Source organism: Bos mutus, chromosome 14 (genome assembly GCF_027580195.1).
Source record: "Bos mutus isolate GX-2022 chromosome 14, NWIPB_WYAK_1.1, whole genome shotgun sequence".
Classification (NCBI taxonomy): Eukaryota; Metazoa; Chordata; class Mammalia; order Artiodactyla; family Bovidae; genus Bos; species Bos mutus.
In genome coordinates this window covers 61,195,945-61,212,866 of record NC_091630.1, presented here as the reverse complement: position 1 = coordinate 61,212,866, position 16,922 = coordinate 61,195,945, and the positions used below count along the sequence as shown (strand labels likewise).

General features: G+C 39.6%; 1 pseudogene; it reads right to left on the bottom strand.

Annotated features, from left to right (window-relative positions):
* The window catches only part of LOC102287124 (protein-L-isoaspartate O-methyltransferase domain-containing protein 2-like), a 158,098-nt pseudogene that overhangs the window by 72,604 nt on the left and 68,572 nt on the right, over window positions 1-16,922 (bottom strand).

Genomic DNA, 16,922 nt, shown 5'->3' with positions numbered 1-16,922 from the left:
ATCTTTTCATCTAAAACTACATGAACTGGCCTTAGAAATTGCCTGAGTGATTTAATATTGACATGTTAACCTATAAAGGACATATTGCTCTTAATTGACATATACGAGTTGATTATATCTCTTGACTCATTGAAACAAACGCATGCATTTTTAAATGAAAGGATACAGTTTAAGAACACTATTAAAGTGGCCCTTGTTGTTCATTCCTTCAAGAAATAATTGAGCGCCACACACCAAGCGCTTTCTCCTGCTGGGTCCACCAGAGCAGACTAAAATGCGACGCAGAAGAACCGGAGCCACCAACGTGGTCTTGAGAGCTGCCGTGGCGTCCCGTCCCCCCACCTCTCCGCAGATTCATGTGTGGAAGTGCTAACCCCCAGCTCTTCAGAACAGACTGCATTTGGAGATACAGACTTTAAAGAGTAGTTTAGTAAAAATAAGGCCATTAGGATGGACCCTAATCCAATATGACTAGTGTCCCTGTAAGGAAAGGAAATGTGGACACGGGCTAGAGGGAAGATCACGTGGAGACACAGGGAACAGACAGCCGTCCACAAGGCGAGGTGGGATCCCTTGGCAGGAACAAACTCTCCCAGCACTTTGGTCTCAGACTTCAGACTCCAGAACTGTGAGAGAGTAAATTTATGCTACTTAAGCCACCCAGTCTTGGTATGTTGTCATGGCAACCCTAGCAAACTAATCACATAGGGAAGACAGCTTTCTCAAGGAACCAAAGCTTTCCCAACTTGTTTAGTCTTTGACTACATATATTCTTAAATTATTGCCCTTAAACATATTAGCCCAATGATGTGTTGCAATAAGGCCAGAGTGCTAAAAATGATTTATAAGAATTAATTAAATGAAATAGTATGTGAGTTACATCTGCCAAGGTGCAATAAAAACAGTTAAACTTTTAACTACTTTCTTTAATATAAATCACAAATGGAAGCTAGCTGGAAGAACACTTTTAAGGAAAGAGTAATTTTTAGTATAATGCTAATTAAAAACTTAATTCTAGGCAGTGTTTGATGTCCTTCCTATTTGAAATTTGCTGGAATTTTTTTTTTTCTTTTATGAGCTGTGGTTGATTGAATCCATGGATGTAGAACTGAGGATGTGGGCATTAACTGTACAATCTTGACTATGACTCATGATAGCTGCCATCTTTGTCTTATTTATGCTTTTAAATGAAGTGTTTTTAACATTTAATTAATTGTTTGTAGTAGATTTTTCTCTATTAAGTTAGGATGCTCTGTTTTTCCTAGAACGTTAAGAACTTTTCTTAAATTCAAGAGAGATGTTACACTTTTCATGGAATATTTTTCCTACAAATACTGAAATGATCTTTTTTTTTCCTTTTTCATCTGTTCATGACATAATTATATGAATATTTAAAAATTTTGGTACCAATTATATTCACAGAGTGAACTTATTTTGGTCATGTTTTATATATATATTGCTCAACTTGGATTTTCAGTACCTTGTTTAGAATTTTTATCTAAATTTCTGTGAGATATTATCTTATAAAAGTTGCTTTTTTCATACTGCTTTTTTTCTAATTTTGAAATGTTGCTGTCCTCAGACAATAAGAGTTCTGCATTCCCGCCTTTTATACTCTCTGAGTGACTCCATGGGATTTGGAACTGTCTAGATTTATTTATAAATGAAATACTAGGCTTGGTTTGAAGAACACGTGTCAGAAATTTATTCTGAAAAGCTTCCTTCCCATTTGAGGTCACAACGTCTAGACTATTCTGCCAAAGTGTTTTGTTTCTCTTTATTGCTTTGTGCCCTGTTCTGCATTTCCAACAAGATAAGTGGATAATGTGCTACATTAATAAATAAAGTTTGATTATTGTTTTTGCCGAACTGTGTCCTCAAGAAATGTTTGTGGAAGCCCTCATCTCCAGCACCCGTCCATGGGGTCTCATAATGTGTAAGCAGGATCCTTTCAGATGAAATCAAGTTGAGTCCATAAGCTGGGCTCTAATCCACTATGACTGGTGTCCTTGTAAGCAGAGGAAAATGCAGACACAGACACACAGAGAATACACCTCAGGGTGACGGAGGCCAACGGTACGTGGCAGCCACAAGCCAAGGAAGACCAAGGGCTGCTAGCAAACAGCCAGAAACTAGGTGAAGGATCCGCCCTTACAAGTTTCAGAGGGAGCAGGGTTCCATTGACTCCTTGAATCAGGCTTTTCTACCCTCCAAACAGAGGTCGGGACATTTCTACTGTCTTCAGCCCTCCAGTTGTGGTTCTTGTCAGGGGAGCCCTAGGAAGCTAACGTGATTATTAGCTCCCATAATTTCATGCTAAATTCATCCCTAATTTCTAAAACAGTTTTTCTGCTCATTTTTAATGTAAGGTAATTTTGATTTTTATCTTTGAAGGTATTGTTAAATTAAATGTCTTAGAATAAGTTATAAAGTCATGTTGTATTCTGAATGGTTAAGCTTAAATTATACAGCACGAGCAATAATGGTTAATGGAAATCAGAAAGTTAAAAAGGTGAAATTAATGGCCATGAGTTGTGAGAGTTCAGAAAATATATGGTAGTTTGAGATTTTAAAAAGTAGAACACCGAGCTTTCCCTGATAGTGTAATCTTGGTTTTGTTCATTTCAGTCCTTTGGTATTGATCTGTTTCTCAGGTCATAACCAATTTAGCTAAACATTAAACATGCCCGTCCCTGTTGTCACTTGCTGCTTGTACTGTGGCTCGCCCCAGAGCTCTGAGAAATACTGAGTCTTTCAACTGCGCATAGCACAGGTACCGTATTGAGTAATTTATTAATGCCACAGAGCTGATGTTTGAAACAGTACCAGTCATGAGCTCCAACCTCATCAGAGGGAAGTCTGAGATCAATACATTCTCAGAAACTTATTGATTCACCCGCATGACTCAAGAGGATGCTAGCTCTATTTTTTTAACTTTTTAAATTGTTGACTGTCACTCCTCTTTCTTAGTTGTAACTAGCCCCTGTGTGTGTAAGCTCAGTTGTGTATGACTCTTTTATGACCCCACAGACTGTAGCTGGCCAGGCTCCTCTGTCCACGGGATTTCCCAAGGAAGAAAACTGGAGTGGGTTGCCATTTCCTTCTCCAGGGGATCTTCCCAACCCAGGGATTGAACCTGCATCTCTTGCATGGGCAGGCAGGTTCTTTACTGCCGAGCCACCAGAGAAGCCCTCATTAGCCCCGAGCAACAACATAAAGCAAATTCTCTATTAGTATCTTTGGTATATCACTTCACTTGACGAATTTCCTCCCCAAACCTAACACTCAGCGACATACACAGGGGTCAAATCCACATCTCTTATATCTCTTGCATTGGTAGTCAGGTTCTTTACTACTAGTGGCACCTGGGAAATCCTTCAAAATATTAAACTGGTGTAAAGGCAGCATGGTTATGACTGTCAAGATTCGTACACCCTGAGATGGCATGCGATGGGCACTGCTCCTGAGGGTGACGGCGACAAGGCCGACCGACCTCCTTTCTGCTGAGCATAGGCACAAACTTGAAGCTTGCAGATGCGCTTGACCACAGCACTGCCCAAAATAAGTACTGACTTAGAGAGCCCTGCCCAGGGCAAGAGTAGAAACTGTCTTCACTGGGTCTCCTGACTTTGATGACTGTAAAGTTTAACTGTTTACGTTTAACTTCTAACCCTTCTATTACTGCCAAACAGAAACACTCGTGGAATAATAAGAGGAAACAATGTCTAGCCATGCTTCAAAGTGGTACTTTTGTTGCTGTTTTGATGTACAAAGAATCGAGAGAAAAGATTCACAGACCTTGAAATGAGCTATTTCATGCCCCAAAGACAACAATGTCGATCCATATCTAATTTCATAAGGGCTGTTTGCCTTAATGTCTGCTTGGAAAGGATGGATAATAATAAGAATTTTCATTCAGCTGGACCATTCAGAGAGGGCAGAAGCTTCTGAATGTTTCCCCTCTCCCCAGGGCTGTACCTGCCCATCTGATTCAGGATGAAGGACAGAAAATGTAGCAGTTATGATTTAAAAGAAACAAAAGCCTGTACCACAAACATTGAGGAAATGTTGAGGAATGCCATTTTGTGATAAAATATCCTTATGGAAAAGCTTTCTGAGACTCTTCTGAATTTTTAGTACAAATATGATCATTTAGTAACTTTTAGAGAGAAAATATGAATCATTCAAAAAAGCACAATGCCCTTGTGAATGTGACACAAAATCACACTTTTTCTGCCTCAAGAGGAATTCATCAGGGCCCAGGGGAGGTCACTCCCCATGTACAGGGGTGCAATATTGATTATTCTGAATTAAAGTTAGCTACAAGTGGTCAGCACAAGAAGAATCATTTCTGTCTCTCTGAAGCAGGAAATCAATCTTTCATTTGAGAGTTTCTTTCTCTGCAGCCAGAGAGAAGGTCGCTTTTATCACCAGAGATGGAGAATTGGGGGGAAGAAGCCTCCAGAAACAAGACTTGTGACTTTTTTAATTGACTCCCCCAAGCCCAGACTCTGTTTAGATTCTTCCATAATTGGATACCAAAACCTAAGTTTCTTATCCTGTCGATTCCTCACCAATTTACTGTGTCTTTGTCTAAAATGTATAAAAGCTTCCTGAATCAAAATTTGTTTCTTTTTTTGTCTGTTAACCTTTCTGGTGTCAACTGGATCACTAGTTCAGCCACAGGACTCAAGGGGGAAGGCTGGAGATGTCCCCTCCCCAACAGCTGCTTCAGCTTCAGAGAAGCCAACGATACATTATCGCCTACCATCCGAGCAGCGGCACGTCCAGCATGACTGTCAGATCAGAAACACGTATGGTACAACATTACGGTTAATTTTTGTTGTTTAGTTGCTAAGTTATGTCAAACTCTTTTGCAACCCCATGGACTGCAGCCTGCCAGGCTCCTCTGTCCATGGGATTTCCCAGGCAAGAATACTGGAGTGGGCTGCATCGAACCTGCATCTCCTGCATTGGCAGGCATGTTCTTTACCACAGAGCCGCTTGGGAAGCCCTATGGTTAACTGATAGTCAGTAAAACACCAGAAAGAAAAGTTAGTCTCTTCATCTGAAGGAAATTTGCCTCAAAATACTTTTCACTAAACACTTACCTCAGGACTCTAAATGCTTCCTGAAAGATTTTAATGACTCATAACTTTTTCTTTTAAAATTCTTCTGCAATTAAAATATCACGCATTTTGGACAGCTATAACGCTCTATCTTTAAGATACATTATCTCTGTAACTGAAATGGCACAGAAAATTAAGCAAGTGGGGAGAATAAATCGTCTCCTTTTTTTTCTTACAGCCTTATCCACTTTTTGCTTTTATAGGAGGAAGAACATTTCTTTCTACATCCACATTACAGGAAGAAAATAATCTAAGCTACTTCACTCTATAGTTTATAGAGAACTAAAAATGTAATAGTCATCCAATTTTCAAAAGCAGAGTATAGAATACAGAACTCTAGGCACAACAATAGTCATTCAAGCTCTACTTTGTGATCAGTTAGAGAAAGGGGGAAAGAGATGGGACTAAAAATAAATTTAAAGAGAACAAGAAGAAACAGAAATATAAAAATATAAATGATAACAGAGAATGAAGAATATGACACAAGTACATCCAGGAGGTAACAGATAAGGACAGACTTCACACAGCAAAAGGCACAGGTTCGCGTCCGCCAGTAATTCATGTGCAAGGAACACTGGCGTATTTGAAAAGCCATCCAGAGAAAATCTTTCATGGACATAAGATTTGGACCTTTACCACATGACAACTATTAACAAGAAAATCCCCTCCCCCTTTTCACCCCAGTGGTATTTGGATGAGAAGTTTGCTTTTGATGTATGTTTCACAGTCAGGATAAAATACGAACACTGAAAAAATAAACAATTTTATTAGATTTTACCAACATACAATAACTCTTTGAAATCTCTGGTCCTGAGAAACGTTTTCTTTTTGCTCAAAAGGCTCATTAACAAGTAAGTATTGGGGTTAAAGACAGGTAAGCCCAAGACAGATTTTTCCTCTTTTCATAACCAGAAAGATAGGAAAACAACTGAAAAGGGAAATTAAAAAGTAAAAGGTGAAATTATGGAAACGAAAATAGTGAAGGATTGAAAGACAGGATAAACTTTGGTTTTCAGGGGAGAGAACACTGACATGGAGTAACTGAAGAGATGTGAGTGGTAGAAGCCAGGGCAGTAAGCCAAGGTACACTGGAAAACAGGCGACAAATGGCTCTTGCTCCTGTATTTTATATATATATATATAATGGGCTTCCTGGTGGCTCAGAGGGTAAGGAGTCTGCCTGCAATGCAGGAGACCCAGGTCAGATCCCTAGGTGAGGAAGACCCCCTGGAGAAGGGAATGGCAACCCACTCCAGTATTCTTGCCTAGAGAATCCGGTGGACAGAGGAGCCTGGAGGGCTGCTGTCCATAGGGTCGCACAGAGTCGGACACGACTGAAGCGACTTAGCATGCATGCATGCATTGGAGAAGGAAATGGCAACCCACTCCAGTATTCTTGCCTGGAGAATCCCAGGGACAGAGGAGCCTGGTGGGCTGCCCCGTCTATGGGGTCGCACAGAGTTGGACACGACTGAAGCAACTTAACAGCAGCACACATATATACTATAGTGAAAGTGAAAGTGTTAGTCACTCAGTCATGTCCGACTCTGCAATTGCACAGACGATAGCTAGCCAGGCTCCACTGTCCATGGAATTCTCCAGGCAAGAATACTGGAATGGGTTACCATTCCTATATTCAGGGGGTCTTTCTGACCCAGGGATTGAACCCGGGTCTCCTGCATTGCAGGCAGATTCTTTACTGTCTGAGCCAGCAAGGAAGTCAGGTATTTATCTTTCATTCCTAAAAGACAGCTACTAAGACTCACAACTATAAAATCCATGAGACTGATGCTAAATTCAATGTCATGCTTTCAAGTGTTGAGCTCATTATTTTGCATTCTGCTTCTGCAGAATGAACAGCACCAATGCCCTCTGAGCCTGGACCTTGGGGATAACTGACTGACATCCGGATTCTAATTGGTCTCTTGTCACTTTTTATTTGCTCAACCATGTGTCTCCCTTCCTGCAGGGCTACAGAGCTGACGGAATGAGTTTTAATTTCAGAAACCAGGGTTAAGATAATGCAAGAATCAAACACGAACGTGGTTTTCTCTGTCATCATTTTTCATTCCCTTTCATATAAAATGAAGACATCATAGTTGATTGGTGTGAACATCTATCAACTATTGATTGACACTAACAGCAGATTCATTGGAAGAGTCCCTGATGCTGGGAAAGATTGAGGGCAGAAGAAAAGGGCATCAGAGGATGAGATGGCTGGATGGCAACACCGATGCAATAGACATGGACTTGGGCAAACTTCAGGAGATGGTGAGGGACAGGGAGGCCTGGCGTACTGCAGCCCATAGGGTCACAAAGAGGTGGACATGACTGGGCGACTGAACAACAACAACCACAGTTGATTGGACCAGGTGCCTCCATCAGGACACTAGAGGCATTTGTGGAATCAAACAGCTTCACTGATCTCGAGATGCTCGTATGCCAACTATAATAAAAAAACAGTGCCTCCTGAAGCCTGATGCTCACCTGTGGGCAATGGCATACAACCAGGCGTGTTAGACCTGACAAGGCCTGGCAGGACCACTGGGTGGAGGCCTGTTTGACAGAGGCTGTCTGGCAGAGGCTGGCACCTCAAAACCTGCTCCCTGGGGTGGGAGCATCAGACCTGTGGTATAAATTAATGCCACTCAGATTCCACAGGAACAAGTTTCCTTCTCTTCGAGGCCAACCCAACTTCTATGGCCACCAGTCCAAGGTGGTACCTGCACACAGACTGAAAACACGCCACAGTCTTCACCATCCCTGTTCTGATTTACAGAGATCGTTAAAAAGGAAGGAGAACTGAAGGGAAAACAATTTTGTAATCAAAATAATATCTTACTGTGAAAATTCATGCCTTTGTGTGTTGTTAATTTTACTCTCAAGCTTCTGCCCAGCATCAAGAGTGGATGAGTCAGCAAAACCAGCCCCAGCTTGGCCACCCTGTATGGCTTTGAAAGTCTATTCCATGATGGAAAATATCAAACTGACCTTGAAGTTAAGCACGGTGTGCTATAAATGGTGTTGTAAAAACTTCTAAGACAATAACAACGTTATACAGTCAACACGATACTGTCCACTGCAGACAAGTGGGCAATTATCCTAACTTAAAGCTCCCACCAAGCGTTATTTAGGGAATTAAAGCGTTCCAGAATCTGGTAAAGCTATGTGAAATATTTCCTCTTTTACAACCCTGATTCAAATAGGATTCAAGCACATTAGCAATTTGTCATCTTGGGCAATATATGAAAAGCCTATCTCTTCAGCCACCTTGCTTTAATGTTAAACATTAAAACAGAGTAAATATTATTACAACCCTATGGATATGTCTTAAAGCAAGAATTGAACTCTCAGTAACATTTCACTGAAAAATAATTCGTGCTGTTTCTATAGCTCTTGAAAGTGTGAGAATTCTGTCAACTTCAATATTAGAGACAAAGGATGCTTTTCACTTAGAGTTGATAATCTTTGACATAGTAAATTTTCTCATGATGATGGTTCAAGAAGTTTAAATTTTAAGAAACATATGAAATAAAAATGATCATGAATAAATATTTTAAATTCATATATGAAAAACAATTAAGCATACCCATATTTTTAGTTCATTTTTTGAGAATATTAAAAATATAACAAATATTCTTAACATTAACTCTCACTTTTATGTCATTTTAACTATCAATTTTTAGGTTTCCTAGTTTTAGGGTGAAATAAAGTAACCTTTTTATTATTCATTTGGTTTCAGTATTGTTTTGTTTTTGTACAAATTGCAAAGAGATTTCTTCAGAACAGCACCGTATTATGCAAAACAAGTTCAGTTTATTGAGGCACATTAAAACAAAACAATACTATTAATATCTTATTTGTCTCAGAAATCTTCTCAATTAATGACATACGGAAGAGAATAATCAGGAATTCTGAGCATATTTTCCATCTTTTCACATACAATTTTGCAGAGGTGGAGGAAGAAGGAGATCATTTTCCTTTGTTAAGTCTTGGCATTAACAGAAAAGGGGAAAAGATCTCAGCCAGGTTACAGAATAAACTCTCAAAAAAAAAAAAGTACAGATGGCCATATCTGTAGGGCAGGAAGAGAGATGCAGATGTAGAGAATGGACAGGTGAGCACAGGGCGGGACGAGGGGCATGGGACGAACTGAGAGCGTGGCGCTGACATATACACACTGCCCCGCGCAAAACGGACAGCTAGTGGGAGCTGCTGTGCAACACAGGGAGCTCAGCTCGGCGCTCTGTGACAACACAGAAGGGTGGGATGGGGGATGGGAGGGAGACTTAAGAGGGAGGGGATATACGTGTACTTAGAGTTGATTCACTTTGTACAGCAGAAACTAACACAGCATTGTAAAGCAATCATGCTCCAATAACAAAGGAAAAAACCCACCAGAATGTCAATGTATAGCACAGGGAACTCTACTCAACGCTCTGTAATGGCCTATATGGGAAAAGAATCTAAAAAAGAGTGGATATATGTATACGTATAACTGATTCACTTTGTTGTACAGCAGAAACTAACACAACATTGTAATCATACGTATAAAAAAATAAGTCCAATGGACATCAATTTTCAACACCGCCTGCGTGTCTGTGACCACCCCCCATCACTTCCATGGAGGACAAAGTCAAGACTGAATGTGACTCTTTGCAGGAAAAGGGAGCTGGGTGTGGGGACAGCCGACTGCTCTGTGCCCACCGCGTTGAAGGCCTGGCTCTAGGGACAGGGGACAGACCTGGGTGGAAGGACGGGACCTGTGCCCCTGCGGCCAGGCTCACCACAGAGTACAGAAAGCTCAGTGACAGCAGTTCCTGCCACAGCTGCAGAGGGGACTGAGTATTCTTCACCCCTCTCCCTGCCTTACAGAAAAGCAGCCAGAAAATGTAATGCTCACAACTAAACAGGTCTTTTCACATTAAATCTCCCCAACAAAGACAACCCCTGACAATTGAGGGTTATCCTAGGGAACCAGGTATGAATGCCTCCAAGCACACAGATACTAGCGACTGCCTCTGTGATGTGACTGCCTTTGAACAGAGCAAGGCTACCTCTCTCGCCATCTTGCATCGTTAAAAACACAGGTAGTCATCGCCTTGCAGGCTCCACTGTTTCTTCAGAGACTGGGAAAGGACAGACAGCAACTATTTGCTTTCAGATTTTGATGTTTGAGAGATGTTTGATGATTTTTTCTTTATAATTTTTAAACTATCCAAAATCTGGAAATGCTAGTTACTGATCTTAATATTTAAAGTTTTGAAAACACATGGCTATCTCAGAACAGAACCCATAGATTTTAAATCAGACAACACATGAATTCATAGAGAATAACAGAATAAGACCAGGATTTTATAACATGAAGAATTACTACTTGATAAAGAATTTCTGATCCTACTAGAATAAATAATTGCTGGTTACTAGCTACACTGTCATAATTCAAATAATAATGTTCTATAGATAATTCATTTTTATCATACAGTATTATAAATATGTGAAGATTGATATTTCACTAATAAAAATATATTCTTTATATAAAAGACCCAAAGAAATGGAATATGCACAAGTTTGAAGTCTCAGAAGAATTTTCCAGTGGAAAGACAAGAACCTATTGATATATGACTTCCTATATGACTGCAAAACAGTGACATCTTCAAAGGGTGCAATTTGAGTAAAGAAACCTATTTTATAACCAGGCCTGTATTTATAATGAGAAAAGTTACTCAGTATCTTTTATAGACCCATAAGATCTGGGAAAACTAAAAGGAAAAAATATGCAAAACCCTGTTTAGGAAATCTGCCTATTTCTAAGAAAACCACAAAACAGACAAGGCCCATAACAGCACTCCATATGCTTGTAGCTGAACTCATTTATTTCAACTGCTGATTGTCAGCAAGGCAAGTACTCCTAAACTTATCTGCAAAAAAGTAATTCTGGTGTCAGTTCACACGTGCAGACAGCCTCCACGCGGGGACATGGCACTCAGGCATCTGCATTCCTAGGACGTGGCCGAGGCTGGGTTCAGTCTCCAGGAGTCTGCCTGTAAGGTTGAGCTGACTGACTGAGAAAAAGGATTTCATTTTGTATAAATCTATGACAATCTATCTTTTTAAACAGTCACCACTAATAATCAACTCGCAGAGGTCTACAACACTATAACCAGAGTGATGATAAGATATAAAGCAATGCCAATAACATTGGCCAAGTATAAATGTTTCCAAATATTGAGATAGCTGTGCTTACAGTGGCAAATCTTACCTTGAAGCTTGATTAATTAATTACTAATTTTAATGTGGGATGAAATATACCAGGCCAGAGTCATGTGTGCTGAATTCCATTCATCCTTAAATCTCTGGTTCCACATTTGTTTGGCTATAAATACATCTTATGTTCTACCATTTTTCAATCCCTAAGAAAATACGATACACATTTGCAAATTCCTGCTTTTCTTGTATCCTATGGCATTATTATTTTTGCTGTTTGATACCCATTGAACATAATTTACACTGAAGAGCTTACTTTAAAACATTAATATAGTTTTGATCCACTATTAATGTTATAAGGGAAGGAGGGCAGTGAGGTGAATGGTTAGGACTAGGAGCAGAAACTGTCCAAGAACACTACCTCTTGTGCATGAGAAGCTTAAACACTTTCCAGTAATTCCAAGAATCACTGGCCACAGCTAGACCAGAGGGAGTCAAGTCACATGCTCACATTGCCCTCGGTCAGTGAGGGCGTCCTCACTGACCCTTGGTCCACTGAGGACCTGGAACTCACTGCCCTCACTGCCCCACGGGATGGAACCCTGCCTGGGGTGAAACAGAATGGTCCCTGGAGGAAAGATGACTTCTTTCAAGATAACAACTGATTGATACAGTGTCATTTGTTCAACAAATATCCCCTGAGCGTGTGCTGTGCGTCAGGCAGTGGATGAGGAGCTGTATACTTCCAGTGGAGAAAAGGGGATGGAGGGAGGGAGAGAGAAAAGGGGGGCAGTTTCCAGGAAATGTGGTGTCTCTAATCAAAATAAATATGACACGCAAAAGTTCACTCGTGTGATTGTTCAGGATGATGATTATTTTTAAATTACATTTCAATGACTATAAATATTTGTTCATGCCCTACTTACTTCTAAAAAAGAATTTCTGAAATCAATAAAGGTAAAACCTGAAAAGGAGAAAACTGCTCACAAATCTACCAACTAAAATACATCAAAAATATTTTCACATTCCTGATTTGCTTCTATTCGTTCTTTCTATGTACTCACAAGTTTTGTACAGCTGTATGGTAACTATAACAATTAGCCAAGTTGTTTCAGAAAACAGCTTTGTAACACTTCACACATTTTTATTTTGTCAAAATTTTCATAAAAACTGCCATTCAAATGTATACAGGTTTGTGTCTATTTTAGGAACACTAGAATCTGAGGCCAATCACCTCATTTTGATGAAAAACTTAAAACGGAAGAAGCAATTATGTTGAAACTACATGACCCAAAGGAAGTAAGACATATAGTAAGGAGCTATTATTTCTTTAAAGTCACTTAAGTTTTGAACACACAAAGTCCTGTTTTTCAAGTCAATTTGTTTTAGTACCGAGATTTTTATCCTCTCTTGTTTCAGCTCATGACCCACTTTCAAACCACTTCTGAGTTATTAATTCAAAATGGTCTCTTGCCAGTCACTAAAACTCTTAATTTATGCAAGACAAAAGGAATTTTTCCTTAGAGGAATTTAGTTTCGCTTATGAAGCTTTCATCATCAAGCAAATGAGAAAGTATAAACTTTATCAAAAGCCCTGAGGCAAAATCAGATACAGTCACTTTAAAAAAAAAAAAAGAGAGAGAAAGCAGAAGGCAGCAGATCTATTCAGTTTAAAAAGTATTACTTGCTAGAAAAAATCACAACGGCAATAAATCAATCTAAGAATCATTACTTCATTTCAGCCAGGCAATCCATCTGCCAGTGTTCTAACACTGTGGTACTTTTAGTTGAGATCTTACCTTATCCCATGTAACTGTCGGCTGTGGTTCTCCCTGAGCCTGACTTGACATGTCCACATTCTTTCCAACTTTACACATGTGTCCGTTAATAATTGAGTAAACACTAGGAGAGCTTCAGAAACAACCCCAAATAATGTCATGTGATATCATATTTGTCAATACGTGCCAGTCAAGTCGAGAAGTTCAAGCAGCATAAATCTGGGGACTGTATTGGTCAATCACGAAAGTTTTTTTTTTTTAATCAATGACTTTGACATCTAAGAGAATAATAAACATCAAACCCAGGGTAGTGGTAATAATGCTAGAAGTGAGAGCAAAGAAAAAGCAAGTAGAATGCACAGCCTTTAATCATGTTTGTATATTTATTTCTTAGCTGAGAAGTGGATACAAGGATTTTCATTATTCTTTCTCAGCATCTTTTTTATCTTTGAAATAAGGGTATATGGTAACATCAAAAATTTATCGCTGGCTAGGATAAAAAGATTTAATCTTACTTCATTTCCATAAAAAATACAAATTACCATGACTCACTTAATAATGAAATAGATAGCTGAAATAGTCCAGTTGCTACTTAGGAAATCAAATTTGTAATTTTTCAAACACCCAAAAAATAAATCTCCAGGAAAATCTTTTTACTGGAGAATTTTACCCAACAATTTAAAATGAATGATATATATGGTTGAGTACCTTTTATGTCCACCTGAAGCTATCACAATATTGTTAATTGCCTATACTCCAATACAAACTAAAAAGTTTAAAAATAAATAAACAAAAAGAATGAACATTGATTCTATACAATCTCATCTAGAAAATAAAAGAGAAAGGCATCTTCCGACTTTTTTGAGGACATGAAGACAGGAAGAAAAATAAGCAGAAAAAGAAGATACAGAACCAGTACTTCTCATGAGTGCAGACACAAAATTTATTAGCATAGTGCATTATTCTTTCATAAGAAAGAATCATGAAAATCCTTGTATCCACTACTCAGCTAAGAAATAGGTATACAAATATAAAATCCATTAATTGAAAAAGATTTATACACTATGACCAAGAGATTCTATTTATTTGCAAGTGATATTATTGTCTGTGTAGAAAATCCTAAGAAACCTATAAAAATACTTCAAAGTGAGCTCAGCAAGATTGCAGGATAGACGATAAATGTAAAGGAAAAATCAACTGCATGTGTATATTCAAGCAATGTGATATGGACACAGACATTTTAAAATAATACCATTTACAAGTGTTTAAAACATTAAAATATTTAGGCAATATATAAATCTAACAAAACATATATAGAAATTATTTGCTGAAAACTGAAAAATGCTAATGTAAGAAATCAAAGGCTAAACAAATAAAGAGACATATTTTCAAGGCTTGGAAGTCTCAAGATAATAAAGAGGTCATTTCTCCATAAGTTGATACTAGGTTTAACACAATTCCTATCAAAATTTTAGCAAGACATTATTTGAAGAATAGACAAGATTATTCTAAAATGTATATGGAAATGCAAAGGAACTGGAAGAGGTAAACAATTTTGACCAAGAAGAATAGAGTGAGAGGAACCAGCCCACGAGATTTTAAGACCGATTCTATAGCTGCAGTAATCAACACTGCATGGTATTGGTGAATGGTAGACACAGACATGTATGTCAATGGAACAGAGTAAAGAAGCACACAAATATGCCCAACTGGTTTTGACAAAGGTACTAAAACAACTCCATGGACGCCTTTTCAACAATGATGCTGGAGTGACTGGGTATCCATAAGCAAAATAATGAACAGCAAAGTAAGTCTCACCCCTTACACAAAAATTAACTCAAAAAGGACAAAAAAAACTTAAATATAAAACAGAAAACTTTTAGAAAAAAAAATAGGAGAAATCATTGGAATCTAGGGCCAGGCAAACACTTTGCATTAAGATCACAATTCACCAAAGAGAAAAACGATAAAAGTGGACTTCACCAAAATTAAAACCTTTTGTGCAGGGCAGAAGAAGATGATGGAGGAGGAGGATGGTGAGATTGCCAGCCTCCCCACAAATACATCAAAAACTCATCAAGATATGGAACAACTACAAAGCAACCTCTAGGCAACAGCAGAAGACCCCAGGCCTCCAGGGTGACAGGCTAAGCTCCCTGAAATGAGGTGGGAGACAGAATGGAGATAGAAAAAGGGAAAACATGGAGAATTTCTGGAAAGCAGCTTGTGCCCTGAGGGAAGGAGGGAGTCCTGAAACACGAGTTCGCATGAACAGGGAAGCTCCCTTGCAGGCAGACCCAAGGGGGAGCTGTGGAATCTTGGAAAACCAAACAAAGCAGGGGCTTAAAGGGCGGAAAACAGAGAAAGCTGCACTTCTCAGCCCGTTAATAGCTCACAGACTGGCCCCAACCAGACGGCAGGCTCGGGAAACCGAGAGTGGGGAGGCATATAAACCTCGCCAGCACACACAACCCTTGCGGTGCAAAGGGCCAACCAGGGGTGTCGAAAGGGGAACACACTAGCCCCACAACAAAAAGGGCAGGCCAGTGAGATGAAACAAATGCACACAAGCCTCCCCGACGCAGAGGGCACAGTTGGGGAGCTGAGAAAAGATCCACCCAAGACCCTACCTAGCAGGCTTCAGCCTGCAGGGCAGAACAGAAGCACCGGTAATGATCCCAGAGACAAGTGGGGGGCTGGCAGCTGTGAAGATATGCTGAGAGGGCCACTTTGAAGTGGCCACAGAGATTGACGTGTCTAACACTGCCAAAACCAGAAGGACTACCCAAAGACATACTGAACCCATAGACACCAGAAAACCTACTATTGGACACTGAGCTGCTCTTCAGAGAGATGAGATCCAGCTCCATCAACCAGAACACAGGCACAAGCTCCCCCAACCAGGAAAACAACACGGGACAGCAACCCAACCCCATCAACACGGGCAGACTCCACAACCAAGAACTACGACTTTGAGAACTTTTCATTTTTATTTTTTTAATAAATCACACTGTTTATTCCCCCCGAATATTTCTACCTTCATATTAGCCTTTTGCGGTGCTGTGGGGTTTTCCTTTTTATTTTTCTTGTTTAAAAAAAAATCATTTTAAGATTTTTTTTTCTTTTTTTCACCTTTTTTTTTTGATGAGTTCTTTGATTTTGTTTTTTTATATATTCAGCTGTTTTTCCTATAGTTCTTTACTGGCTGTAGCTATTCATGAATATATATAAATCTTTTTCACATATGTCTATTTATCTTTGCTTTTTTATTTTTTCTTTTCTCTATTTTTTACCCACTTTTTCAACCCTCATTTTCTCTGTTCCCTCCCTTCTCCTCTTTTTCCCCTCTTTTTGTCTTCTCCCTTGTTCCCTTCACTGTTTCTTTTTTCACCATATAAGTTAAATTGTTGAGCTCTCTTTGCTGTATTCCCCAGTTGGCACTCTGCTCATTCTCAGACTTCCAGATTAGGCATTAGCTAGCTCTGCTGTTAATTGGCCAATATCATTTTTGGTTTCCCTTGCTCACCAAGTCAGGAGAAGGCAATGGCACTCTACTCCAGTACCTTCGCCTGGAAAATCCCACGGATGGAGGAGGCTGGTGGGCCCACAGTCCATGGGGTCAATAAGAGTCGGACACGACTGAGCGACTTCACTTTCACTTTTCACTTTCATGCATTGGAGAAGGAAATGGCCACCCACTCCAGTGTTCTTGCCTGGAGAATCCCATGGACAGAGGAGCCTGGTGGGCTGCCGTCTATGAGGTCGCACAGAGTCAGACATGGCTGAAGCGACTCAGCAGCAGCAGCAG